General features: G+C 50.3%; 1 protein-coding gene across 9 annotated transcripts in view; it reads left to right on the top strand.

The window, feature by feature from the left end:
- Window positions 1-26335, top strand: part of SEMA4D (semaphorin 4D) — a 123237-nt gene that overhangs the window by 24181 nt on the left and 72721 nt on the right. For 5 of the 9 annotated variants that reach the window (XR_009008680.1, XM_057548862.1, XM_057548864.1 and 2 more), the window contains exons 2-3: window positions 16372-16520; window positions 16654-16809. The exons of 1 other annotated variant lie outside the window; for it this stretch is intronic. The gene's annotated coding sequence lies outside the window, so the exon portion shown is untranslated. Of the gene's footprint in view, window positions 1-13874; window positions 13926-16371; window positions 16521-16653; window positions 16810-20245; window positions 20415-22671; window positions 22773-26335 lie in introns of those variants that run through there. 3 more of the 9 variants (XM_007193415.3, XM_057548859.1, XM_057548858.1) reach the window with 3 other exon arrangements.

The following is a 26335-nucleotide window of genomic DNA, read 5'->3' as shown; positions in this document are numbered from 1 at the left end:
CCAGGTATCTAGAAGCTGCAGTGTGCATTTGGACATCATTGGGGTTCAGTCTGTTGGCAACCAGTGGGAGTGGTGGGAGGACCCTGCCCAGAAGCTGCAAAGTGGCTAGAACTTTTCTGAATCAGGAGCATGGGTCACACACTGCAGCTGCCGGGACCCAGAAATACTGCCATGGGGGTGTAACCCCCCTTCTTTCTCTGCCCTCTTCTCTTCGTGATCTCAAGGAGGAGATGAGGAACAGGGTCCAAACTTGTCACTGACTGATTGGGCCAGAGTCTCCATAGCCCTCTCTCTACACGCAGGTCTGTTTAAGGTTCTGGTCAGCTCAGGTATGGCTAAAAGTGCAAAATGCTTCTTCAGACGATCGATGTATTTTACCGACTTTTTGGTTGCCTCTCGTGGGAAGCAAAAGCATGATTCTTTGAAAGTCCAAAGGATTGGACAAGTTGACTCAGGGTCTCTGTCTGGTTTGTGATCACATTATGAACAGACCCTGTCCCATGTGTAACGGAGCCTGCGTGCATGGTTCATGCAGGGAAAGTCTGGAAGCCGCACGCCAGACCAAGCAGCACAAGTCTGCAGAGAGTGATCCGCAGTTAAAGCTTTAACCTCCTGCTTTTAGAACTCCCTTTTATTGTTTTATTTTCATACAAGTACACTTTTGTAAATCTACTTTTCTGATAAAGTTGTTTTAAAATAGAATTTACCGTTTTAACCACTTTTAGTGTGCAGTTCAGTGGCATTAGGTACGGTCACACTGTTGTGCAACCATCACCACCATCCACTTCAGAACTTTTTCATCTTCCCAAACGGAAACTCTGCGCAAATTCATTAAACACCAACTCCCTAGTCCCCCTCCCCCAGCTCCTGGTACCCACCATTCTACTTTCTGTCGCTATGAATTTCGCTACTCTAGGGACCTCAGACAAATAGAATTATGGAGTATTGTCCTTTTGTGTCTGGCTAAAAGTGAAGTGTTTTTAAAAACATTTGAATCAAATTAACGTAGTCCTTTTACTCTTTTTTCCTTCATATTTTAAATTATTTTATAGTAAAAATGATTATTTTGGTGTACAGTTCTGTGAGCTTTAATACATGTATAGATTTATGTAACCACTTCCACAATCAGGATTCAGAATAGTTCCATCCCCCCAAATTCTCCCCTGTACAGGCAGACCTCGGAGATATTGCAAGTTCCGTTCCAGATCACTGCAATAAAACGTATATTCCAGTAGAGCAAGTCACATGAAATTTTTGCTTTCCAGGTACATAAAGTTATGTTTACACTATACTGTAGTCTATTAAAAGTGTACAATCTCATTATGTCTAAGAAAAAAACAATGTATATGTACCTTAATTTAAAAATACTTTATTTGGGGGCTTCCCTGGTGGCGCAGTGGTTGAGAATCTGCCTGCCAGTAATGCAGGGGACACGGGTTCGAGCCCTGGTCTGGGAGGATCCCGCATGCCGCGGAGCGGCTGGGCCCGTGAGCCACAATTGCTGAACCTGCGCTTCTGGAGCCTGTGCTCCGCAACGGGAGAGGCCGCGATGGTGAGAGGCCCGCGCACCGCGATGAAGAGTGGCCCCCGCTTGCCGCAGCTGGAGGGGGCCTTCGCACAGAAACGAGGACCCAACACAGCCATAAATAAATAAACAAATACTTAAAAAAAAAAAAGAAAAAATACTTTATTTGTATCATTTTTTTAGATTCTGCATATAAGCAATATCATATGATATTTGTCTTTCTCTGTCTGACTTACTTCACTTAGTATGATAATCTCCAGGTCCATCCATGTTGCTGCAAATGTCATTATTTCATTCTTTTTAATGGCTGAGTAATATTCCATTGTATATATGTAGCACATCTTCTTTATCCATTCGTCCATCGACGGACATTTAGGTTGCTTCCATGTCTTGGCTATTGTAGACAGCGCTGTTACGAACATTGGGGTGCATATATCCTTTCAAACCATGTTTTCCTCTGAATGTATGCCCAGGAGTGGGATTGCTGGATCATACCGTAGCTCTATTTTTAGTTTCTTAAGGAACCTCCATATGGTTCTCGATAGTGGCTGTACCAATTTACATTCCCACCAACAGTGTAGGAGGGTTCCCTTTCTTCCACACCCTTTCCAGCATTTATTGTTTGTAGATTTTTTGATGATGGCCATTCTGATGGGTGTGAGGTGATACCTCATTGTAGTTTTGATTTGCATTTCTCTAATAATTAGTGATGTTGAGCATCTTTTCATGTGTCTCTTGGCCATCTGTATGTCTTCTTTGGAGAAATGTCTATTTAGGTCTTCTGCCTAACAAATGAACTTATTTACCAAACAGAAACAGACTTATTGACTTAGAGAACGAGCTTATGGTTACCGGAGGGAAGGGTGAGGAAAAGGGATCGATTGGGAATTTGGGATTGACATGTACACACTGCTATATTTAAAATAGATAACCAACAAGGATCTACTGTAGAGCACAGGGAACTCTGCTCAGTACTCTGTAATGACCTAAATGGGAAAAGAATTTGGAAAAGAATAGATACATGTATATGTATAACTGAATCACTTTGCTGTACACCTGAAACTAACACAACATTGTTAATCAACTATACTCCAATATAAAATAAAAATTAAAAATAAAATTAAACATTTTTTTAAAGGCAAAAAAAATACTTTATTGCTAAAAAATGCTATCATCTGAGCCTTCAGCGAGTTGTAGTAGTAACATCAGAGATCACTGATCATAGATCACCATAACAAATAGAATAATAATGGAAAAGTTTAAAATATTGTGAGAATTACCAAAACGTAACATAGAGACATAAAGTGAGCAAGTGCTGTTGGAAAAATGGTGCCAATATACTTGGGTCAATGCAGGGTTGCCACAAACCTTCAATTTGTAGAAAACACAGTATCTGCCAAGGGCAGTACTGGTAAAATGAGGTATGCCTGTATTATCCTTTATATTCACACCTCCCATCACCCCTGACCACATACAACTACTGACCTACTCTGTCCCTCTGGTTTACCTGTTCATGAACTTCCTATAAATGGAGCCATAGAGTGGGTGGCCTTTTGAGGTTGGCTTCCTTCTTAAGCATAACACCTTTGAGGCTCATTCAAGCTGTTGTGTGATCGACAGTTGATTTTTTTCTTGTCACTGAGTAGTAGTCCATTGTACGCTTGAATAGAGCTGCCATAAACATTCATGTGAGGGCTTTTCTGTGAGTGTATGGTTTCATTTACTTAGGATAAATACCCAAGAGTGGGATTTCTGGGCCATATGGTAAGTGTGTGTTTAACTTTATAAAAACTACCAAAATATTTTATGGAGTGTCTGTCCTGTTTTACATTCTCACCAACAACCTGTAAGAGTTCCAGTTGCTCCACATTCTCACCCATACTTGGTTTTGTTAGTAGGTTTTTTTTAATTGAAGTATAGTTGATGTACAATATTATATGTTACAGGTGTACAGTATAGAGATTGACAATTTTTAAAGGTTATACTCCATTTATAGTTCTTATAAAATATTGGCTATATTCCCCATGTTGTACAGTATATCCGTGTAGCTTATTTTATACCTGATAGTTTGTACCTCTTAGTGCCCTTTGTCTGTATTGCCCCTCCCCCCAACCCTCTCCCCACAGGTAACCACTAATTTGTTCTCTATATCTGTGAGTCTGTTTCTTTTTTGTTATAGTCACTAGTTTGTTGTATTTTTAGATTCTATGTGTAAGTGATATCACACAGTATCTGTTTTTCTCTGACTTATTTCACTTAGCATAATGCCTTCCAAGTCTATTTATGTTGCTGCAAATGGCAAAGTTTCATTCTTTTTATGACTGAGTAGTATTTCGTTGTATGTGTGTGTGTGTGTATATATATATATATTTATACCACATCTTCTTTATCCATTCATCTGTTGATGGACACTTAGGTTGCTTCCATAGCTTGGCTGTTGTAAATAATGCTGCTATGAATATTGGGGTGCATGTATCTTTTCGACTTAGTGATTTTGTTTTTTTCAGATATATACCCAGGAGCGGAATTGCTGGGTCATATGGTAGTTCTGTTTTTTAGTTTTTTGAGAAACCTCCATACTGTTTTCCACAGTTGCTGCACCATTTTTTTAGTCATTCTAATTTGCATACACTGTGTCTCCTTGTGGTTTTAATTTGCGTTTCCTAGTGACTAATGGCATTAATCATTTTCTCACGTACTTATTTGCCATCTCTATATCCTCCCTGGTGAAGTGTCTCTTATTTTATTGGGTTGGTTTTTTCTTCCTGTTGAGTTTTGGGAATTTTTCCTATGTTCTGAACACAAGTTCTTTGTCAGGTTTGGGGTTTTCAAATATTTTCTTCCAGTCCGTAACTTGTCTTTTAATTCTTGTAACAAAATCTTTCACAGAACAAAACGTTTTAATTGTGATGAAGTTCAACTTACCAATTTACCATCATTCATAGGGAGTACATGGAAAGATGATTCATTTTCTGTTACTGATCTCGTATCCTGTGGTTTTGCTCAACTCACTTGTTAGTCCTGAGAGCTTTTTTGTTGTTGTTGTAGAGTCTTTGGAATTTTCTACAGAGGCAATCATGCTGTCTGTGAAAAGGCCATTTTATTTCTTCCTTGCTAATCTGTATGCCTTTTATATCTTTTTCTCGCCTCATTCACTAGCCAGGCCTCCAGTGCAGTGTTGAATAGAGGCAGTGAGAGGGGACATCTGCCTTGTCCCTGGTCTTAGGGGAAAGCATTCAGTCTTTCATCACTGAGTATCATGTCAGCTATAGGTTTCTTCACAGATGTCCGTTAGTAGACTGTAGAGGTTCCCTTCTATTTCTAGTTTGCTGAGAGTTATGATTGGATGCTGATTTTTTTCAGATACTTTTTCTACATAAATTGATATGCTTGTGTGTTTTTCTTCTGTAGACTGTTAATATGGTAGATTACATTGATCGATTTTATATATTGAACCAGCCTTGCATTCTGGGATAAACTCCATTTGGTTGTGGTATACCATTTATATATATATATATATATATATATATATATATATATATATATATATGTGTGTATATATATATATATGTGTATATATATATATGTATGTATGTATGTATATATGTAGCTGGATTAAATTAGCTAATATTTTTTGAAGATTTTTGCATCTATGTTCATGTTGGTCTGCAATTTTCATGTGCTATTTTTGTCTGGTTTTGTTATCAGGGTAATGCTGGCCTCATTTAAGTTGGGAAATGTTTTTTCTTCTGTGTTCTGGAAGAGCTTATGTAGAATTGATGTTCTTTCTTAAATGTTTGGTAGAATTTGCTGGTAAAACCATCTGGGTCTGGAGATGTCTTTCTCAGAAGAGTTTTAAAGTATGAATTCTATTTTTTAAGTATTGTTCAGGTTATCTATTTCATCATGATGCGTTGTGGTAATTTGTGGTGGTTGAGAGATTGGATCATTCCCTTTAAGTTGTTGACTTTACTTGCAGAGTTGTTCGTGGTATTCCCTTATTATCCATTACTGTCTGTGAGGTCTGCAGCGATCACACCTCTCTCTCCTGGTACTGGGATTTGGGAATGTATTAGACCTAGTGTCTGAAATGCAGCCTTTGTTTGGAATGGGGCCAGCATCCTAGCTGAAGGCATTGCCCCCGTCTCCCTAGGCTGGATTCCCTGGGTTTCCATGGTATCTTTAGGGAGTAGCAAATGAGGTGTGTTCGGAGGAACTTTAAGGCTTTTGGGCAGCATTTGGTGCCCAGGGGTGGAAAGTTAATACACGGCACCCCAGTGACCTGCATGTCTTCTTGTGTTTCCAGAAGCATCAGTTTGCTGCCAGGGAGCAATTTCACACGGCGCGGCGGCGGGTGGGGGGGGGGTGGCGGGGGTGTGTGGAATCTCGCTAAAGGGTGGAAGAGATTCCCCCCTTGTTCATGGTGTTTAAGGGGATTGTTCCAAGTGGTGTGTCTGTAGTATTGACTAATTTATGTTTCATCTATTTCTAATCAAGGCCACAAACTGGGTTACCTTTTTTTTTGTTTTTTGGCTGCGTTGGGTCTTCGTTGCATTGACTTCTCTTGTTGCGGTGCATGGACTCTAGGCGCGCAAGCCCAGAGCACAGGCTCGGTAGCTGTGGCGCACAGGCTTAGTTGCTCTGAGGCATGTGGGATCTTCCCGGACCAGGGTTCGAACCTGTGTCCCTTGCATTGGCAGGTGGATTCTTAACCACTGTGCCCCCAGGGAAGCCCCTGGGTTGCTTTTAAAACCCTGGTAAATTAAGGCCAGTGTAGTGGTATGTTTTAGTTAGAGGTTTAAGTGGAGACTGTTTAGTGGTGGTCGTTTATTTGGCGGGGATGGAAGATAGTTGATAGCGTGTCCTTCTGTATGATACTTTGTCTTCCTTCATCAGGAATCCTAAAGTAAACATTTTTAGAATGACGAAAGCTGTGGGGTTTGGGCTGCTGTTACAAAATACCACAGACTGGGTGGCTTATAAGCAACTGACGTTTATTTCTCACAGCTCTGGAGGCTAGACATTTGAAATCAGGGTGCTGATGTTGTCGGTCGGGTAGGGCCTGGGTTCAGGTCTTGGACTTCTCACCGTGTTGTCCCAAGGTAAAATGGGCGAGGGACCGCGCTGGGGTCTCTCTTATACGGACACGAATCCCATTCATGAGGGCTCCACTTTGATGTCCTACTCACTTCCCAGAGGCCCCCCTCCTAATACCATCATGCCGGGGGTGGGGGTAGGATTTAACATATGAATTTGGGGTGGGGGGAGACGTAAACATTCCGACCGTAACAGTTTCTGACCCTGATATTGTGACATCTTCCTAAGTGAGAGAAAGGGTCATAGTTGTTTAGTAATTTGTCAAGCAAGATTAATTTTGCTTCATTTAATTAAAAAAAAGAAAAACTGTGTCACACTGGGCTTTAGAATAAGAGAGGCATTTATGAGCAATAGAAAGAAAATAGGTTTTTGCAAAAGCAGAAGGGTTTGGAAACCTGTGCAGGCCCTGGCGAGGTTAGGGGGCACAGAGTTTCCTAAATGATTGCAAGTCATTTGGAGGACCGGGCCTGGCACAGTGACCGCCCTGCTTTAGTCACTGTATCACAGTCCTGTGGCAGCTCAGTCTGTCCTTCTGCTGCGTGCCTGCTGCAGGCTGGTCAGGAAGTTCCAGGTGAGGGGCCGTGGCTTGGATACTAGCCACCAGGACAGCTTAGGTCTTTGGAGGGCTGTTTCCAAAAGTGGGGTGGGGAGCCTTTCAAGAATTGTAATTCTTCTAGGTGTGATTTTCCCCCTTACTATAAAAGTAGCACATGTACTGTAGGATGTACAGAAAGGAGGGGAATTAAAATCAGCCCCTCCTGCGAGAGAGTTTGGGTATAAACCCTTTTAGCCCCTGCAGCCCTAGTCTCCTTTGGGGCTGAATTGTGGGCACCACATGCCGGCGTGGTGCCTTGGGGGGCGTCCCACGTGAGATCCCAAGACCGTCTAGTTCTGAGGTCTCAGAAGATGGGCAGCTAGGCTGCGAGGGCGTGAAAGTACGCGGAGGCACGCTCTCCCACCCGTTCCCCGTGTCCTTGTGTCCTTGTCCGCACGTGGCGCCAGGAGGGAGGCAGGCGCCGGGGCACAGGTGGGGACATGGTGGGGAAGGAGTGCCCACTCCTTTTCACGGAGAGTGTTCAGCTTTGACAGCTGAGAGGGGGAGCCCCTGTTAATTCTTACCTGTACGATTAGCTCTGCAGATGAATCATCCTGTTTCTTTCCAGGAGTTTGGTGACATTTTAGTTTCTGTTCTGATTGCTTGTAAAAGAGTAACAAAACCCTCTTTGGGCCGTGTCTTCTGGAGCTTGTGGCTTAGAACCTAAGAGTTACATAGTAAGGAGAGGGCAGTGGAAGTGGAGCAGCATCCTTGCAGAAGGTTCCGGTAACAGGCGTGGTGTTCATGTGTCATCGTCATGTGAACCCAGCAAGGAAACCTCGCGTCCTGGCAGTTACCTCCTTTGGTGTCACATGAGAACTCACCTGAAAACGCCGACCATCAGGACTGCAGATGTTGCCATATACTGTCCGGGGACTGGATATGAGGGTGTTGATTAGTGCACACAAATTACAGTGAAAAGAGCACAGTTTGGCTGTCACCAAGGAACTCATGCATGCATGTGACCAACTCAGGCCTTGAGACGGATGTTTCTCAAGCGTGGCCTTGTGCAGACGGAAGCACATGCCCTCTCGACATGACACAGCATGTGTTCTGTACAGAAGGAACCTCACTGACTCCCTGGGCGGTCTCAAGGAAGCGTGTGCCCCAAGAACGGTCTCTCCTCTGACCTCTGAGGAATATGGTCTGCTTGGTATCAGCGTGTCTGAGCAGGTGTGTGCAGGCTGGAAGGGGACTTGGGGGGTGGGCAGACCTGGGGTAAACCTGTGTGGCTTGCTAGAGCGTGATTCTTTTCAAAGAAAGAGAAGGCCCCAGGTGCCCCCCTCTCTCTGACGTTAGGGGTTCTTAGAGATGTTCGAGAAACCCTGGAAAGAATTCTAGTTTGGCAGAAAGAAAAGGCATTTCTGAAAGTGGATTGGCGTCCCTGTTCCTTATTTTCAAGGCTGTGTGAGCACAGACCTAAGTGATCAGCATGTTTTTTCATTTGAGTAAGGGGGAATCTTTCATTCCTATCATTCAGCAATCTATGTGTCAGCTGCATTGGTACATGCCTCAGCTGGCTGCAGTTCCTTGCTGGGAATGTCCCACGCCTGGGAGGGGCTGCTGGGACACTGCTGGGTCTCTTGCTGGACGTGATGCTCCAGGACCTGCGTCCCTTACGCTGTCGGGACAAACCTCCTCCCTGCTCCCAGCTCCCCAGCTCTCCTCATCCCCCACTCCCCTCTGGAAATGCAGGAGTCCTTCTTGGTACCACTTCACCCTTCACCTCACTGTGTACCATTGCCGGGTCCTGAGCCCCCTTCCCTCCCAAACCTCACAGTTCTGCCCTCCCTTCTGTCCACCATGGACTTTGGAATGAGCATCCTTTGGATGGAACATTGGAGCCTGTGGGGTTTGTCTGTCTTGGTACAGCTCTGTAAGTTGTACGTAATTGACAGCCATGAAGACAGTCCTCGCCTGTAGACAGGCAAATGAATTCTGTCCAGTGGCAGGGCAGTTGACTTCCTCCCACGGAAAAATCCAGTCTTGTGCCTGTTGGAAGTTCATTTCCATATTTCTTTATTTTATTTATATATATATATATGTATTTTCTTTTAATTGAGCTGAAGTGCACATGACATAAAATTAACCACATTACAGTGAACAACTCAGTGGCATTTAGGACATTCACAGTGTGTGTAACCACCACCTGTATCTAGTTCTAAGACCTTTTCATCACCCCCTGCGTGATGAAAGTGGTACTTCACTGCTGCGTACCACTAAGCAGTCACCCCCTTTCCTCCTCCCTCGGCCTCCATATAATCTTGTGCCTTCTTTGAAGGCACTGTAATGTCTCCTTGGTTCCTCATGAATAATGAGTTAAATAACATTTTTAACATGTGGTCATTTTCTTAAATGACCTTTTAACAACCATCCGCCCTTGGCTGAGCTGCCAGCCCTTCTCACTGGGTGGTGCTGGTTTTCAGTCCTCCAGCGCCTCCTGTATGTCCTCCGTGGCATGCGGTGGGCTGGGATTTTTTTTTTTTTAGAATGAGAATCTGGTCATGGAGGGTAGGTGAGCACTTCACGTGTGGACTTCGCTGGTCTTGTCTGGGGCTCTTGGGTGATGTTTTGAAAAGAAGTCATCTTCCTGGGCTGGTGCTGTGTGCCCTGCCAGGTCAGTCAGCATGTATTGATTAATTATCACAAGTCCAGTGCTGTGTTGAGCAAGCCAGATGTTTACAGTTGTGGAGAGGGCATAGTGCCAAGAACAGAAATCCCATGCATTCGGAGCCAGGGGGCTTGCGTGCTAGGTGTCGTCATCAGCTGAGCAGAGAGCAGGACCCTTACCCCCTGAGCTCTCCGGGCCGCGTGGTAATGGCCAGGAGTTGGCCCAGCCTGTCCCTCAGGGGCTGAGGACTCCCTGGCACCCCATGTTCCCAGCAGACCTAAAGCACGGCCTCCACGTGTGAAGGTTGAACCCCTAACTGGCCCGAGTCTCAGTCAGTCTTCCTCGTGGGGCCCTCACTCTGGTGCGACCTCAGGTTTGAACTCGGCCCTCAGTGACCCTGGCTTTTCCCAGTCCCTTGGCCATGTGGGGAGGGACCTTTCCCTGCTGTCCAAAACCAACTGCAATAAGCAGGTGGTTGTGACCTTGAGCGGAAAGAGAAAGGTCCAGCCTTGATCGTGGGAACCCCCGGAGTAGTCCTGTTGAACAGAGACAAACCCCTGTCTGCAGAAGGGACTGGATTATTGGACAGAAGATGGCTGGTGTGAGCTCAAGATTTTCACCTCAAGAAGGCTGTTGGTGCTTTTGTAAATGGCCAAGGACAGCTTTCAGTTCAAGGTGTCGTTGGCTTGTTTTTGCTTTAAGTGATAGGCATTTGTTGTTTTCTGTTGGCTGATGTTTGGGGGCATTTTCACTCCTTCAAATTTAAGACATTGCATCATTGTACCAAAAAAAAAATCTATTTTGTAAAGGAAACACAGCTCTCGTGTTACACGGGTATCCGCGAGGAAGCAGCGTCTCCACAACCTATCCGACGGCTGCTTGTTGTTGCTCACATCAGTGTTGTCCCCCTCGGAGGTTGTCCCCCCCCTTCCCTCGGAGTCCCCCATTTCTCTCCTGAAACCAGCTTTGCGGGTTTTCCTATCGTAAATAACACATGGCTAACGCCGTTCGTTTCTGTGAGGAGTTGCGGCACGACACCAAAGTTTTGGAGGGACGTTAGTGAAATGTCCCAACATCTGTATTCATGAGAAATCAAGTTTCAAGTATTTACAGCACAGTGGTGCAGAGCGATTTCTAAGCGTTTCCCTTTGGCTACACAGAGAACGTTGCAGCCAGGGTGGCGTGTGCGTGTGTGATTTCAGCACCTCCCTCTGCAGTTTGGGTCTCAGTAGGCCCTGAGGGTTTCCCTTCCTAACCCAAACCGAGTTTAATCAGCTGCTAGGAAAAGCGGTTTGCTAAAACTCATCCTACCCTTCTGTTAAATCTGATCCATTAATTCATTTGTTGCTGAAGACACATGTTGACCCCAGAACTTTCTCCAGGGTTTGTACACTGTGGTTTTCTATCCATATGCCATTCTCCAGTGTAGGAGAAAAACTCAGGTGGATGCACTTTCTAAAGGTTTATTCTGATGGTTTTCCTCATGTGTCAACACACCTCAGGTAGGGCAGTGGGTATCACCATTTACCTCCTTGGTTGGCTGAGGAGGTTTGACTCAGAACCACAGCAATCTGCTCAAGGTCATGTGTCCAGAAAGACACGTATGCACACTCTGGTGCCAGTCTGGCCCTTTATATACTCTCATTTATTTAATCCTCTCTTTGGGGATGTTTTCAGTTTTAGGCTATCGAGAGGCTCCTGGATGAGAACTTCTGTGTGTGCGTACCTGTCCCTGGTTCTTATCGTTACCCGTAGCTAGCATTGACTTTTGTAAGGTTCCGGATGTTGCTTCTTGAAGAGGCTTCCTGTTGACGTTGGGGAGGGACTCATACCTCCTCACCACCATTGAGCCTTATCATTTTTTCTTTGTTAATTGTGTAGGGGGAGAATGGCATCTTGTGTTAATTTGTATTATTCTGATTACCAGTGAGATGAACACTTCATTTCACACATTTGGTTGCAACACGTTTAGAAGAGAATCTTTTGTGTTCAGGAGAGCCGTGACCAGTTCAGCAGTGACCGCCCCCCGCCCAGAGCATGAGGGCAAGCATTTGTTGGTGGTGGGAGTATTCCCGCCGGGAACTTCTCTCCCTGCAGGGGCCTGGGGAGCGGGGGTCCTGGATACACTGTGTGTCGTGCTTTGGATGGCCCCATGGGGCCCTGCCCACCTCCTGGAGGGGTGTCAGCTTAAGCAAAAGGTCCCGTGTGCTGTGTTTGATGTTTCCAAGGAAAGGCTGAGTTTTCCACAGCGAGTGGCACACTGGGTGTGCGTGAGTGGTGTGATTTTCCTTTGATGTTGCTTCCCCCTGTTTCTCTTGCCTGCCAGCCCCCAGGAACAGCTGTGACTTGAGGTCTCAGACACGCCCCTGAGTTGACTCCTCAACCAGTCCCTGTTTGTACCGTGACCCTGAACTGGTGGGACGTTATGGAACCCTATGAGTCTTCAGGAAGGTGGAAGTCAGAGGTCTCACCTGTCCATCAGACCCATGTGTTTTGGGCTTCAAGTCATTTGTAATCAGTTGTCACATGGAAAACAAAGCCAGACTTAGTAATAAGAGGCTTTATTAGGAAGGATTATCGTGGGGGAACCAGGGAGGCAGCTGTTGCAGTGGAGAGATGTGTGCCCATGACACGGGCGAGCATGCCAGGGATTGGCAAACTGGGATTTTCCTTGGTAGGGAGGTGTAGACAAGGCTATTAGGACCTGGGTGTGGGGATGAAGAGTGATGGGGTGGTAGATTGGAGGATGTGTCCCGCAAGGCCGGCCTGTTCTCAGGGCAGCCGTCCGAGTGCTCAGCCTCACGGTGGGTCGAGGGAGGCCTGGGGGAAGGAGAGAAGCTGAACCAGAGTCGGGTAACAAGTGTTTTGTTCCGATTTCTCTGTAGGGACAGGCTGTTCCGCCCATCACTGCAAGGCACAGAGTGGAATTCGGGGGCCCGTGCCTCACCTTGCCCTAGGCGAATGGGGCCCCCGTCTTATCTGAGTCATGTGCAGCGCGCCCTTCCAGGATCACAGAGGGATGGTGCGGTCTCCCCGCCGATCGCAGGGCCAGGTGCAATCAAGACGGTCAGGCTGAGCTCCGCAAGGAGTGGGTCTGTCGTGGCGGCAGACAGGTGGCTGCCTCGGCCGCGTGCTTCAGCCACCGGGGCGCTGAAACCTCAGTGGGGCCGCCCTGCCCCGCCCAGGCCTTTCCCGTGGGGACCTGCTTCCAGGGGAGGCGCATGTGAGCTGGGCTGTGATGGATGGGAAGGACCTACCGCACGCAGGAGCGGCTCTGGGGACAGGGGGCCGGGCGAGGGGGCGCTGGCCATCTACGGTGTTGGGCCCTTGAGCTGCTCGGTGGGGCTTGTTCGGGGGGTTGGGGTGCCTCCTGAGGGAGGGCAGGAGCGCTGTGGAAGGAAGGAGCCCCGGCAAGGGGCTTCCTCAGCATCCTGCTCCTCCTGGGCTCTGACTGGGGGGCGTTTAGTAGCCCCGCCCTGATACACGGTTATTAAAAACTCTCACAGATTCCACGACACTTTTGGTTTCTTCCTTTCTTTTTTCTTGCTTTGACTCTCCCCCTCTTCCTCCCCCCCCCCTTTTCTCTTCTTCTGATTTTGGTTTTTACGTTCGTCATTCACTTTAAAACTTAAGCATTGTTGAAATACTAAGCTTGAACACCAGCAGTTTCTCACCACATGATTCTGAATGAGGGGCCAGTTTGGGACCTTTGTTATCGCTCACACCATGGCTAGCAAGGCCTGACCCGCCCCCACTCCTTCTGCACCTCCAGGAGCTCATGCTCAGTGTCACGGGGCCAAGGGGAGTGGCGTGGACGGAATCGGGGTGCAGATGACGCTCTTTGCTCCCAGTTCACGCAGATGCCGCACCTGGTCCCTCCTGGCCGGGTGAGCCGCACCCCATGCCTGAGTCCCGGGGGCCTGTTGCGTGGCTGGGACATTTAGTCTGTGTGTAAGATAGGGGGTAAAGGGTTCTGGCTCACGGTTTGCCCTGCTCACGTGTCCCCTTTTCTCACTCTGTCTCAGACTCTGCCATCCCAGACGGTAGTAGGAAGCCGCATCCCAGTTGCTAAAGTGTTTGGTGACACCGATCGTCAGGTAGGGGATGAAATCCGCCTGCAGAGCGCGGTTCTTTCTAGAAGTGGCTCCTGCCCAGGTCTTGCCGTAGGTGTTCCTCCATCCGTGAGCGGCTTCGTCTGTTTGTTACGCTCCTGGTACCAGCTGGTGACTGGAGAGCAGGGGAGGGAAGCTGGTGTCAGAAAGCCCAGGCGGTTCTGCTGGAGGGTTCACAGTCTGTCTGGGAGCTGCGGCTGCAGAGGCCAGGGCAGGAGAAGGGCCGCTCGAGGCCGCGCTGCGGGAGCAGGTCCAGGAGGGGAAGGGCCAGGGCTGCAGAATGGGGTTGCCGCCCAGCGCTGGCATGAACGCTAGCTCCAAGCCTCTTCACTTTCCATCCATCACTGCCTTTGTTGCTGCTCCTCCCCTGCGGGGGCGTTGGCAACCCGGGACCTCCAGTCTCACACCCTGGCAGTCAGATCTAAACTGGATTTGAAGCTTTGGCACCCGCTGTGGCCCTGGAGGGCCATCTTCAGCTCAGGGTCCGCCTTGGGCACTTCTTGAGCTTTCGTCGCCTTTACTTGCTCTGATTAAGCCAGGAGAGAAGAGAGCTTCTGAGGGAGCGATTCTGTTTGTTTGGGCTGGGAGCCAGCAGCCTAAGAATCAGCTTCCAGAAGAGCTAACAAAGTGAGCAGGACCCATGCTGGCAGCTCTGGACCTGGCAGTGGAGGAGGGTGGTGGAAATGTCAGGTGCCAGTCCCGTCAGTCACACCCCGAGCTGGTGGGGGGGGGGGCTATGGCCACTTTAGACCCGCAGACGTCTGTGCATGTCCCGGAGAGAGACCTGGATTAAAAGTCTGTCCAGACATGCTTGCGTTAGAAGGAGTTTCCAGGAGTGACTTTTATTTTCAGTGTGTACACAAGACATTTAAGTACCACGTCCTCTCCAGACGCCCGTCCTGCTGATGGAATTGTTCTTGGAGGGAGCGTTCGGTGTTTGCTCCCCACGCTGCTGGCCCTGCCCGGATTCCCCGGCCCTGGGAACTGCCCCGCCCCCATGTTAGGAATCTCCCCTTGGCTTTACCTGTCACATTGTAAATAGACGGCTTACAAAAGATAATTGAAAAGGAACAGCTTAGGAAGATTAAAAAATACTCTAGAACTTGTGTTGAAGTGAAGAAAACAACTCATTTCTGGGATCAACTTTGCCACTTGGAAGGGGTTCGTACGGAAACGTCGTGCGGGTGGGTTCTCTGGGTGAGGATGGAGCAGGTATGTCCTTGTGTTGCTGCTGCGGGCCCGTCTGTCTCTGTGACGAGAGTCCCGGGGACGTGCGGTGAACCAAGGTCAGCCTCTGCGAGGAGCTGACCGCTGGGATTGTGTGTCCTCCCATGAGAACGCGGACCAGGTGGTCTGGGAGGCCTGGCTTCAAGGCGTGGGTCTGTTGGCGGTGCTGGGGCGCCTACCTTGGGGACGTCACCTGCCTGCGGGCTTCCCCCAAGCATGGAACAGGAGGCGCCGCGAGGAGCTCTGCGGCCTCCCAGGATAGGGTTCCTGTGGATGTCTGCAGGGTACAGTTTTATGTCTCATCCGTCACTTTTTCCCCCTTTGACTCAAACTCTTAAAACCTGGTGGTCCTGCTTATGGTGAGAACTTGAGTGCAGGAAGTGAATTACTCGGAGGGTTTTTGTTTTGGTGCTGCCTCGTCGTAAATCCCACATTTTTATTCTTACCAACAGCGCGCTGTGCGTGCTGCCTGGGTACCAGGGTGGCCCCCAGAGGCAGGGGGCTCCATGGGCATGAGATAGAGCACCTGCCCGTCGGAGGTGTGCTTTATTTTTAGCAAATGGCATTTAGTGTCTTGCAGAGCTGAGAGCAGGATGACTGTAGATGTAATTAAGTGACTCTGAAATGGGAGTTAATTACTTCTGCATGTGTCAGAGGGCCAGGGAGGGTCTCTCTGGTCCTCTGGCTGCAGCCCTGTGAGGCTGTCACCTGGACAAGCTCCCAGGACCAGCCCTCGAGGGCATCCAGGGTCCTGTGGGTGCTACTCTAACTAATGGTGAGTGGTCTGAGCTTTTAGTCTCTGAGACTGGCCTGAGGAACTGAAAGTTCATGACTCTTTAATGTAAAAATTACATGCAAGGAACTTTATCCTAACGCTGATCTGTGCATGGTATTAGCCCAAATGTGTCCTCTCAAGGCCTACAGAACAGACTATGTTACAGGAGCAACAGGTCACTGACAAGAAGGCATGTATAAAGCGGTGTGTCCAAAAGCTGCTGTAACAGGACGGAGGGCTTGAGCACCGCCCAGCTCAGGGGCTGCCCTGGTCAGTGTCTAGTGAGAGAGCACCCGTGGGTGCTGGTGCTCTGTCCTTCCTGCTAAGGACGGGGCTCCAGGGAACCAGGACCAGGGTGGGCAGAGGGCTGCGTCTAGGACCTCCCTCCATAGCTGTCCCCAACTCTGATCTTGTCGGGTCCATTCATAGTGACTGGAAGCTTCCACACCTCCAGCCACACCTGGGCCCGTGCTGTCCAGTGCTGTGGCCGACACCACACGGGGTGAGGAGCGCTCCACGGGTGGCCGGTCAGAGCCGAGCAGCGCTGTGGCTGTGGAGACCTAGCCTCGGAAGCAACGGTAGGATATCCTGTCCACGACCCTATTAATTATGTGTTGAAGCGATTGTGCTTTCGATGTGTATTGGGCTAAATAAAACATATTATTAAAACTAACTTCACCTATTTGTTTTTACTCTCAATGTGACCTGTAGGCACACCTGAAATCATGCACGTGGTCACGTGTGCGGCCCGCCTGGTGTTTCTGTGGGGGGCACAGATCTCGGCTGTTCTCTGATAACCCTCTGGGTTTGGGTTCCCGCTTCTGTCAAGGCCCAGCCCACAGGCTGGGAGGCACAGATTAGGAACAGGTAGGTGTATCAGGCGTTGAGAATACCTTGAAACCAGCTCTAAGTGCTATTGTTTTTGCATTTCTGCAGACAATTACACATAGACCGCTGGGCCTCATCCAAGAAATGGGTTCTGTGCTCAGATGGTGTTTCTCCTGCACGGGGAACCGAGCACTTGGCCTTGCTGAGCACGCTGCTCCCCTGAAAGGCTATCCCAGCTCCCTGTCATTCAGGCTGCGCCTTATCCGGACTCCCTGTTTTCCGGGCTCCCTGTTTTCTGGCTCCCCGTTGCCTGGGCTTTCGTCTCCCTGATTTCTGTGGATGAAGAAACGTGCAGTGCATCTGGCCTGATCTTCCACTTACAACTGTGGCCTGTGCGTGCTGGTTGGCGTGCCGAGCCTGTGTGTCTGCGATGGCTTTGATGAACTCCTGCCACTGATCTGGTGGGAGGAGGGACCACCGTTTAACCCTCTTCCGCCCCTGGAAGCCCCGCTGACAAGCTGGTGAATGTGGGCTGCTGTTTGAGTAGCTGCAGGGCACGTGGCCCGAGTCCTGGGAGAGACCCACAGGCCTTCCCACATCTGGCTGGGCTATTTATATCCCACAAAAGCCTGTTTTTCTCTGAAAAGAGTGAGCATGTGGTGATGCTGTCATGTGCATGGGTGAAGCCAGTGAAACAGCCTTTCAGTAATCTCCTTTCTGGTGCGTCTGACACGTTTTCACGGCATGCACAGGCTTCCGGGTTCCACATCTGCCCTGCCCTGTGGTGTTCGTGCACACTTGGAGTGCGGGCAAGCTGTGGCCCCCAGGGCGGCCCCGCGCCCATGGCAGGAGGGCACGGCTGGCCCAGGGTGTGGAGCCCCAGCTCTCCCTGATAGCCGGGGAGGGACAGGTTCCTCTGGGGCCCATCACTCGAACAGCATACTGAACTCCTGAGCTGTGCCCCACGTGCTCTAGGCACCGGGCTTTCCACAGTGGAGAGAGCTTTCTCGTGTTGGGGAGGATGGACCACAAAGAGGATCAGTAAGTCAGATATGGGGGGGTGGTGAGATGGTGGTGGGTGCAAAGAAGAGAAGTCAAGCGGAGAAGGGGCAGTTCGTTGAGAAAAGACAGGAGCTGGGCCTGGGTTTGGGGAGGAGTGTTCCAAGCAAAGGGGACAGCAGGTGCAAAGGTCCTGAGGCAGGAGTGTGCAGGAGGGACAGGTGAGAGGAGAAGAGGCAGGTAGATGGTGAGTTTATCTGTGCTCAGGGACGCTGAGATGGGAGCCCTGGGAGCCAAGGGTTTGGACAGGACCACAGGCCTCTAGGAAGAATGGACCCTGGAAGGTAGAACAGGGCACCCTGTTAGGAGGCTGTGAGGTGATCCAGGGAGAGACGTGGTGGCTTGGGCCAGAGTATAGCAGTAGGGGTGGGAGGATGGCCCGATTGGGCATTTATTTGGAGGTGGAGCTGAGGGGACTTGCTGCCAGGTTGGATCGGGGATGGGGTGGGGACCGAGGACACACCGAGGTTTTGGCTGAGCAACTGGAAGGATGGAGGGTCCACTTACAGGCCAGCTCCACCCGGGCTGTCTAGGAGGCATCCCTACCTTGGGAGACGGGGAGTGTGGCTTGGGGACACGTGAAGTTTGGAGGGGAGGAGGCCCTAGGAGCCTGCGCCTGGAGTTGGTGAGATGTCCAAGGAGTGGCCCCGAGGGGTAGTTCCCAGCTGAAGCTCAGCAGCGAGTTCTCCCAGAGAGCAGACTGCCTTGCCTGGAGATGTCCCTCAAGCAGGCGTCCATCGGTGAGGCTGGCCTGGGGGGGGACACGAGGGTGGGCCCCTGGGGTGAGATAGCCCTTGATGGGAGACTCGGACAGGTGGCTGTACGGGAAGGAAGAGGCTGTGGGTGGCACGCGGGGGTGTGGGTCTTGTCCAGCTGAGCCCCTCGGTGTGAGTGGCGGGGCCTTAAGCTGTCTGGAGGCGGGGAGAGAGCGGCAGGAATGTGGGTGAGGCAGACCCCCCCCTCCCCATCCCTGGCATGGCTGGCTCTGAGGACTCTGCCCAGCTTGGTTTGGAGAGGAGAAGGTGGGTTTGGAAAGGGGGTGTCTCTATCCTTCTATGTAAGCCCTGTACAGATACTCTTCATGCCTTCATTGCCTTGTTTTGCTGCCTCGTTGGAAAGACATGGCTCTCCAGGGTCTCGGATGGCCCATGCCTTTGAGTCAAAGGGGGCACTCATTTCTGCAGGAAAATGCCATGGGCAGCAAAGTGTCCTCACTAGAACCTGAGAGAGGCCCAGCTGTGTTCATTATGGAGACAAGATCGTGTGTGTTTGTCTTCTTGGCCATGTTTGGGGCGGGGGGGGGGGCGGTGGGTTAATTACCGACTGGTCAGTGTTCATGATGAACTTGGATCAGGCTCCAAGATGGCTTTTTTGGTTCTATGTAGTAGGCTGAAGAATGGCCCCCAAAGAAGTCAGATTCTAATCCCTGGAACTTCTGCGTGTTACCTTTTCTAGCGATGGGATCTTTGCAGATGTGATTCAGTTAAGAATCTTTGCAGGAGGAGGTGATCCTGGGTTATCTGATGGGCCCTAAATGCCATCACACGTGTCCTTATGAGAGGGAGGCAGGGGAGATGTGAAAGACTAGAGGAGAAGGTGATGTGAAGATGGAAGCAGAGATTAAGAGTGATGTGGGTGTGATGGCTGATTCTGTGTGTCAGCTTGACTGTACCATGGGTGCCCAGATACGTAGTCAAACCTGATCCTGGGCGTGTCTGGGTGGGATTAGCATTTGGATCTGTAGACAGACTAAAGCAGATTGTCCTCCCCCGTGTGGGAGGGCCTCATCCAATCAGTTGAGGGCCTGAATAGAGGAGAAAGGCGGAGTAAGGGAGAATTCCCTCTCTCTGCCAGGCTGTCTTTGAGCTGGGACATTGGTCTTCTCCTGTCTTCAGAGATGGAACTTGTCCCCTCGGCTCTCCTGGGTCCAGCTTGCTGACTGTAAATCTCAGGGCTCTCCAGCCTCCATGGTCATGTGATCAGATTCATTATAATAAATCTCTTTCTCTGTGTATACACATCCTATTGATTCTGTTTCTCTGGGGACTCTGACGAATACCGTGGCCACAAACGAAGGAATGCCACAAACCACCAAAAGCTGGGCGAGGCAAGGAAGGATTCTCCCTCAGAGTCTCCAGAGGGAGCGCGGCCCTGCTGACACTGTGATTTCAGCCCAGTGAAGCTGATTGCAGACTTCTGGCCTCCAGAACTGTGAGAGAATAGATTTCTGTTGTTCCAAGCCACCCGGTTTATGGTCATTTGTTAGAGCTGCCACAGGAAAAGAACACAGCCAGTGTAAACAGTGCTACCGTAAATACCCCAGCCACACGCATGGGGCTGTTATTCAGGCGTGGATTTCAGGGAGTGGCACTGCTGGGGCAGGGTGTGTGTCTCTTTGTTTCATAGATCGTGCCAGATAACTTTTCAGAAAGATCTAGCAGCCCGTCTCTTCCCTGCTTGGATGCGTGTATACCCTGATCCTGCGCGCGGTCTCGGCGGTGGGCATGAGCAGTCTTTTCGACTTTGTCAGTCTGAGAGGGGCAGAGCTGCAGCTTTGTTCCTTGACATGTGTCTCCTTGAATCTGGTGAGTTTAGGATCTTTGCTCAAAAGATCCCTCCGTCTGTGAAATGCCTGTTTGTGTTCTTTGCCCCTGTTTCTCTCAGGGTGTTTCCCCCTCCCTTATCCATTTGTAGGGGCTGTTTATTTGTTACAAATGGTGTTGATTTTCTGCCTAGAAAACATTTATTCCCAGTTCTGTTGTTTGCTAATTACTTTTATTAACGTGTCATTTGCCATCAAGATTAAATCATTTTATTGTCGAATATGTCTTTCTTTCCTTTTATGACTTCTAGGTACCCATGTTTGTTAGGAAGATTGCACAGTCTGTCTCTTGATTTCCTGGCAGGTATTTTATTGTTTTGTGTACAAATTCTGCTCTTGAGCGTGTCTAAAATGCTTTTGCATAATATAGAGTAAGATGCTTGAGGAAGGGGAGTCCGGTTTTATTTCCTTCCAGTGTACCAGCACTGATTATTCAGTAATCCATCCTTTGATCAATGAACTGAACTTCAGCTCTGTGGTATAGTATGGTCTCATGTAAACTGGTTCCCTTCAGGGATTCTCCATTCCATACCACTGGCCTGTTTGTCTTCCATTTTCCACCTTTACATTGGTAGCAGCTGTATGTACAGTGTGTTTCGATAGCTGATGAAGGAACTCCCCCCACCCCTTGCTGAGCTCTGTGTTCACAGTGAGATGTTACACGACTATTCTTATATATGCACTCATGACTGTGTGTCCACATTTACGTGCGTCTCATGGCTCCTGGGCAGAGGAAGATTTGGGTGGACACACGGTGGCTGTGCTGCCAGGGGCAGTGGGCACAAAGGTATGGTGGAGGTTGGAGGGAGGGCCAGGTGGAAAAGGACACAACGACCATCGCATTGCATAAAATTACCCCTCTGCGCGTGCAGAATTTTTAAAGATCATTAAACAAGTGAAATAGTAGTGTCCAAGGGAAAAGGCACTAAACAGAGAACAAGTTTATCATGGAGTGAAAAGATAATACATTGCACTGGCTCCACCATTGTGCCGGGGACTTGCCATGGTGTGGCTTTTCTCTGGGTGTGGGTGCTAGTACTCTGCACTTGGTGGGGCGTGTGTGTACGTGGCGGGGTGCATGTGCCCTTGGAGTGTGTGAATGCGGCTGTTCCCAGGTACCCCGTGTCTGACGGCTGCCCTCAGGAGCTCACACCTGGGCACTGACTCGGGCCCTCTGAGCAGCAGTGCTCTGTTTCCCCATGTGTCCTCTGTGTCCCCCAAACACCCTCTGTGCCCAAGCTCCCACTGTGCTGCCCAAGCTGGCCTGACTCTACCCACACTGGGAGCCTGGTGTGGTCAGGGTCTGTGCTGACCCTCTTGTGGCCCTAGCCCCGCCCACACTGCAGGTGGAGGTGTGCCTTGAGCTGCACGCACCTCACCCCACACAGGATGACAACAGACTCACATAAGGAAGCTGGGCTCAGCAGAAGAGGGGGTGAGGTGGGGCGGGGGGAGGGCGTAGGTGCTGCAGGCCTGGGGCTGTCCTGTCACTCTGCCTTGCCAAGGTCCTCCTCTGGCAGCTGCTGGTGGCCCAGCCTGCTCCTCGGGTGGCAGCCATGGGTGGGTGGGGTGCAGGATACACTGTGCAGGCGGGCTCATTTGTCTCCCAGACACCTGGGTGGCTGGAGGCTCTGCGGGAACGAGTGGACCGTGCACATCTGCTGCGCAGTCAGTGGAAGGTGAACCAGGAGGCTTCCTGTGGGTGGAGGGCCGGGAGCCGGCCCCGTGGGAAGGAGGGAGGAGGTTGGGGAGCAGTGGGCGCTGCTGCAGGGGTGGCGTCTGCCCGCTGTTAGCCATGCTCCTCCTGGGCGACTCGGGTCCTCTAGACTCGGGCTTCGCTGCTCGTGACAGGGTTTGCAGGCAGTCCTGGCACACCGAGGGGTGGGTGTTTGCCTGGTGCACTTGAACCAGGTCCCAGGGCTGATCCAGGGTCAGTGCCTGGTGGTCTGTCTGCTTCCTTACTGGGAAGGGGTGAGGAGGGCGGGCCAAGGACCCCGGCCATGCCAGGCAGTGTCTAGTGCTGATCCCCTCCAGGCCTGCGTGGATCATAAACCCCCACGAGTGGGTTTTGACACAAGAGCTCGAGGTGGGGAGGGTGGGTGTGTGGTGCTGATTCTTTGCCAGCTGTTGGGTGCCTGCAGAAGTGAAACTCATCTGTCTTTCCAAATTTCACCTTGGACTCCGTATTTCCAGCCAGCAGAGGAGGTGGCCCTGGCCGGGCAGTTTCTTCTGATGTTTCAGATCGCGCTGGCACTTGCCTCTCCTTGCTGCAAGCACCCCGCTCCGGAGATTCTGCAGGCACTTGGCTTCCTTATAACTCCTCCTGTGATGCTGTGACCAAGTAAGAAGTTCAGTGCTCCTTGCAGAGCTGTTTACATTTAATAGACACTGGGGAGCTTGAGAACATGAAGCCACTCCTTCTGCGCCGGTGGGGCTGTGGGTGGGTGCCGGGCAGCTCCTAGGCCTCCGTCCCACGGAGCCCCTCCCATTGCTGTGGCACTGACCATGACCCAGGCCACACAGGGGAAGTAAACCTAGTTGGGGCCCAGAGACTGTGGCCGGCAAGGGTGGGAAGGACGTGTGACGCGCTCCCGGTGGCCTGACCGGGGAGGGGGCATTAGTAACATGCGAGCTCGCCAGCCTCGCCTGTGACAGTCAACAAGTCCATACCTGCACGGTTCGGGCATGTGCACATCGAGCTGCGTGTCCAGTGGGGAAGAGAGGTGTTTAAACCCAGCTGTGGGGCGTGTGCCCCGGGAGGCACTGTTGGTCCCCCACGTCTGCCTCCTTCCTGCCCTGCTGGGTGATAGCCCCCCGCGTGAGGAAGTCACCCTACTGCCAGCCCCCAGCCCTTTGTCCCAGCGGTGGAGCTTGGTGATGCGTTGCTGATCAGAGGCCACAGTTTAATGGGATTTTAGTGCAGGTCCAGGTAGGAAAGCTGGAAACAGAAAGCACTGGCCTGGTGTGGAGGTGGAAATGGTGAGAGCGACCCAGGGGTTATGCCCACAGGAAGCAGCCTTGATGGCAGGTGGGCTGAGGGGACCAGGCATTTGGGACCCTACGGTCCTGAGAAGGAACCCCTAGTTCTGGGCGGGAGGTGATTTGTGCCCTCTCACTCTTCCTGCCTCTGGGCTCCCTTTGCCCCCTTCTCGTGGCCGGGGCATCCTGACACAGCCTGGCCCCAGGCACTGTGGCCAGAGCCCAGGGTCACCCTTTCAGTATCAGCATTCTGACCACATCTCTCTTCTGGCTTTGGCCCTGATATGCTGGGCCCTCGCCTCAGCACCTTTGGGTTGTCTACCTGGAAACTCATGTTTCCCCCAACTGGATGATGGCCCATCCGCCACTCATACCCCCAAAAGTCCCCAGGGTGGCCTGTCCATTGCACAGACCCCCCCTGAGAGTACCCAAGATGGCATGTCCACCGGGCAGACCCCCTGAGCGCCCCCATGATGGTCTGTCTATCATGGCCTCCTTTTTTTCTGGAAAATCAGGGACATGTTACCCAGAGGGTATTGGGCCACATTTGAAGGGTGTGGAGGATGCCCTGAGTGGCTGATATGTGGAAGGTGCCCGAGCAGAGGACAGGGCCAAAGGGGTCAGCGTGGCTGGGAACAGCAGTGTGTAGGGTGTGTGCAGGTGAGGGGCTATAGGAGAGAAGCCCCATGTCCTGGGTGGCCCACACAGGGAGGGTCGGGTCAGAGGGCAGGTGATGAACCACTGGGCCTCCGTTGTCTGTCTGGACTGTTCTTGGTGAGACTGAAGGCAGGCTGGTTTGTCCCTGGCGCTTTTCCTCACCCTAGCTGGCTCTTGGCAGCTGTGACCAAGGCCATGCACTGACTGCAGAATTATTATACGGAGCATTCTTGAGCCAAATAAGGTTGAATTCATGCTTAAAATTGATGCTAAGATGTGGTGAGCTTGAACATGGGTCAGCTGGTTTTCATTTGACCTAAATTTGTGCATTTGGTTCTTTGCTAACTTTTTGTAAAGGTGCAAGTACCTGTAAATAGGTTTATAAAAATAGACACTTCTCTTGCTGTTTACCATAAATTGAATTGACCCATTGATGCACTCTGGGGCCTGAGGTCTGCGGTGGGCTGCAAAGATCTTGAGATTGGTCTGCTGAGCTAGTGCTGATCATAGGAGCACCTTTTCAGTGGAAGCGGAATTAAATTTTGCATCTCGTTATTTGTGGAAGGCAAAGGCTGCCGTTTGAAACCCTTAGTCTCTTGTTTGGTACCTTAATTTTTTTGTGAACTCTTTAATCACAGAAGAAAAGTGTTTCCTCAAGTGTTTCTTTTTTTTTTTAAGATACAGATTTTATTTTTTAAAAAATTTTAATTAATTAATTAATTAATTAATTTGTGGCTGCATTGGGTCTTCGTTGCTGCACACGGGCTTTCTCTAGTTGCGGGGAGTGGGGGCTACTCTTCATTGTGGTGCACGGGCTTCTCATTGCGGTGGCTTCTCTTGTTACAGAGCACGGGCTCTAGGACACGCGGACTTCAGTAGTTGCAGCACACGGACTCAGTAGTTGTGGCTCGTGGGCTCTAGAGCGCAGGCTCAGTAGTTGTGGCTTGTGGGCTTTAGAGCGCAGGCTCAGTAGTTGTGGCGCTCGGGCTTAGTTGCTCTGTGGTATGTGGGATCTTCCCGGACCAGGGCTCGAACCCGTGTCTCCTGCATTGGCAGGCGGATTCTTAACCACTGTGCCACCAGGGAAGCCCCCAAGTGTTTCTTTTAATATTACTACTACTTTAAGAAAATTGTCTTCAGAGCTAATCATCTTTGTAGGCAATTTATAGACCAGAGTGGTTTTGACTCTCAGCAAACAGACCTTAAAGGATTCAAAGAAACCCTGTTCTTTAAAACAGATAGCTCATATATTATAAGTCTATGAAAATATTCTAAAATTGTAAAGCATGTTGCAGACTACAATACATAAATTATATATAATTCTAGTCAATGAGTATAAAGAATATTTCAGTCCATTGCCTCAAAATATCTGTAAAGCCAGAAACGTTCGTGTTTCTCATGAACAGAATAAAGTGCTTTCGTAATGCTGGTTTGACTGGAGCAGCTTTTAACTCATGATGGGATGGATTAATATTTTCCCTAATTTCATGAGCCCAGCTCTGTCACTAGCTGAGGGTCACAGTCACCTGGCTCCATCGGCCAAGTCACGGAGCATGTCTTCTTGGACTTCTGATGGGAACCATCACAAGGCCCTGGGAGGCTCTGAAAGTCGTCCCCAAGCCATCCCAGGGCGTGGCGTTCCCAGAGCCCATCCCAGCTGTGGCCCTCCTGCTTCTCCTGCGTCTTGTCTCCAAGCCTGCTGCTCAGGGCATTGTCACCAGAGGCTCTGAGGGGGAGGAAGGTGTGAGAGGTCACGGGACAGGTGCCTGGGATCAGGTGGGGCTGCTCCCTGCAGAGTCTGCATCACCGCCCCTTGTCACAGTCTTACTGCATCTAGCGCAGACTGACCCCCTCCCGCTGCCTCTGTGGCTCATTAGGAACCGTCCAGTTAGAAAGGGCAAAGGCCATCGTGCTGGCAGCTTCCTGGGCGCTGTTTGTTTCAGCAGGTGGGATGGACCTCGTTGCTGCGTTTAAGGGATTTTAGAATTGAGGTCTGGGACAGAGCAAGTTGCTGTCCTGCCCGGGCAGGGCGTGGACCTCTCATACAGTGTAGCTCCGTCCGTCAGATGGGTGCGGCCAGTCCCAATCCAGCTTATGACTGAGACTCCGACACCCAGTATGCGTGGTAGTCGTCTGTGTCTGCCCACATCACAGCCCAGCTTCCTTCAGCCCAGGACTTGTCAGCCAGTCCTCCGTCCTGGTGACCGCATAGCCAGAGGTAGACACCAGAGTCTGTGCCTGTTGCAGGCAGCACGTGTGGGTCGGCGC

The sequence above is a fragment of the Balaenoptera acutorostrata genome, chromosome 6 (assembly GCF_949987535.1).
Source record: "Balaenoptera acutorostrata chromosome 6, mBalAcu1.1, whole genome shotgun sequence".
Taxonomy (NCBI): Eukaryota; Metazoa; Chordata; class Mammalia; order Artiodactyla; family Balaenopteridae; genus Balaenoptera; species Balaenoptera acutorostrata.
The sequence above is the reverse complement of the archived record's forward strand: the minus strand, read 5'-3'. Positions and strand labels throughout refer to the sequence as shown.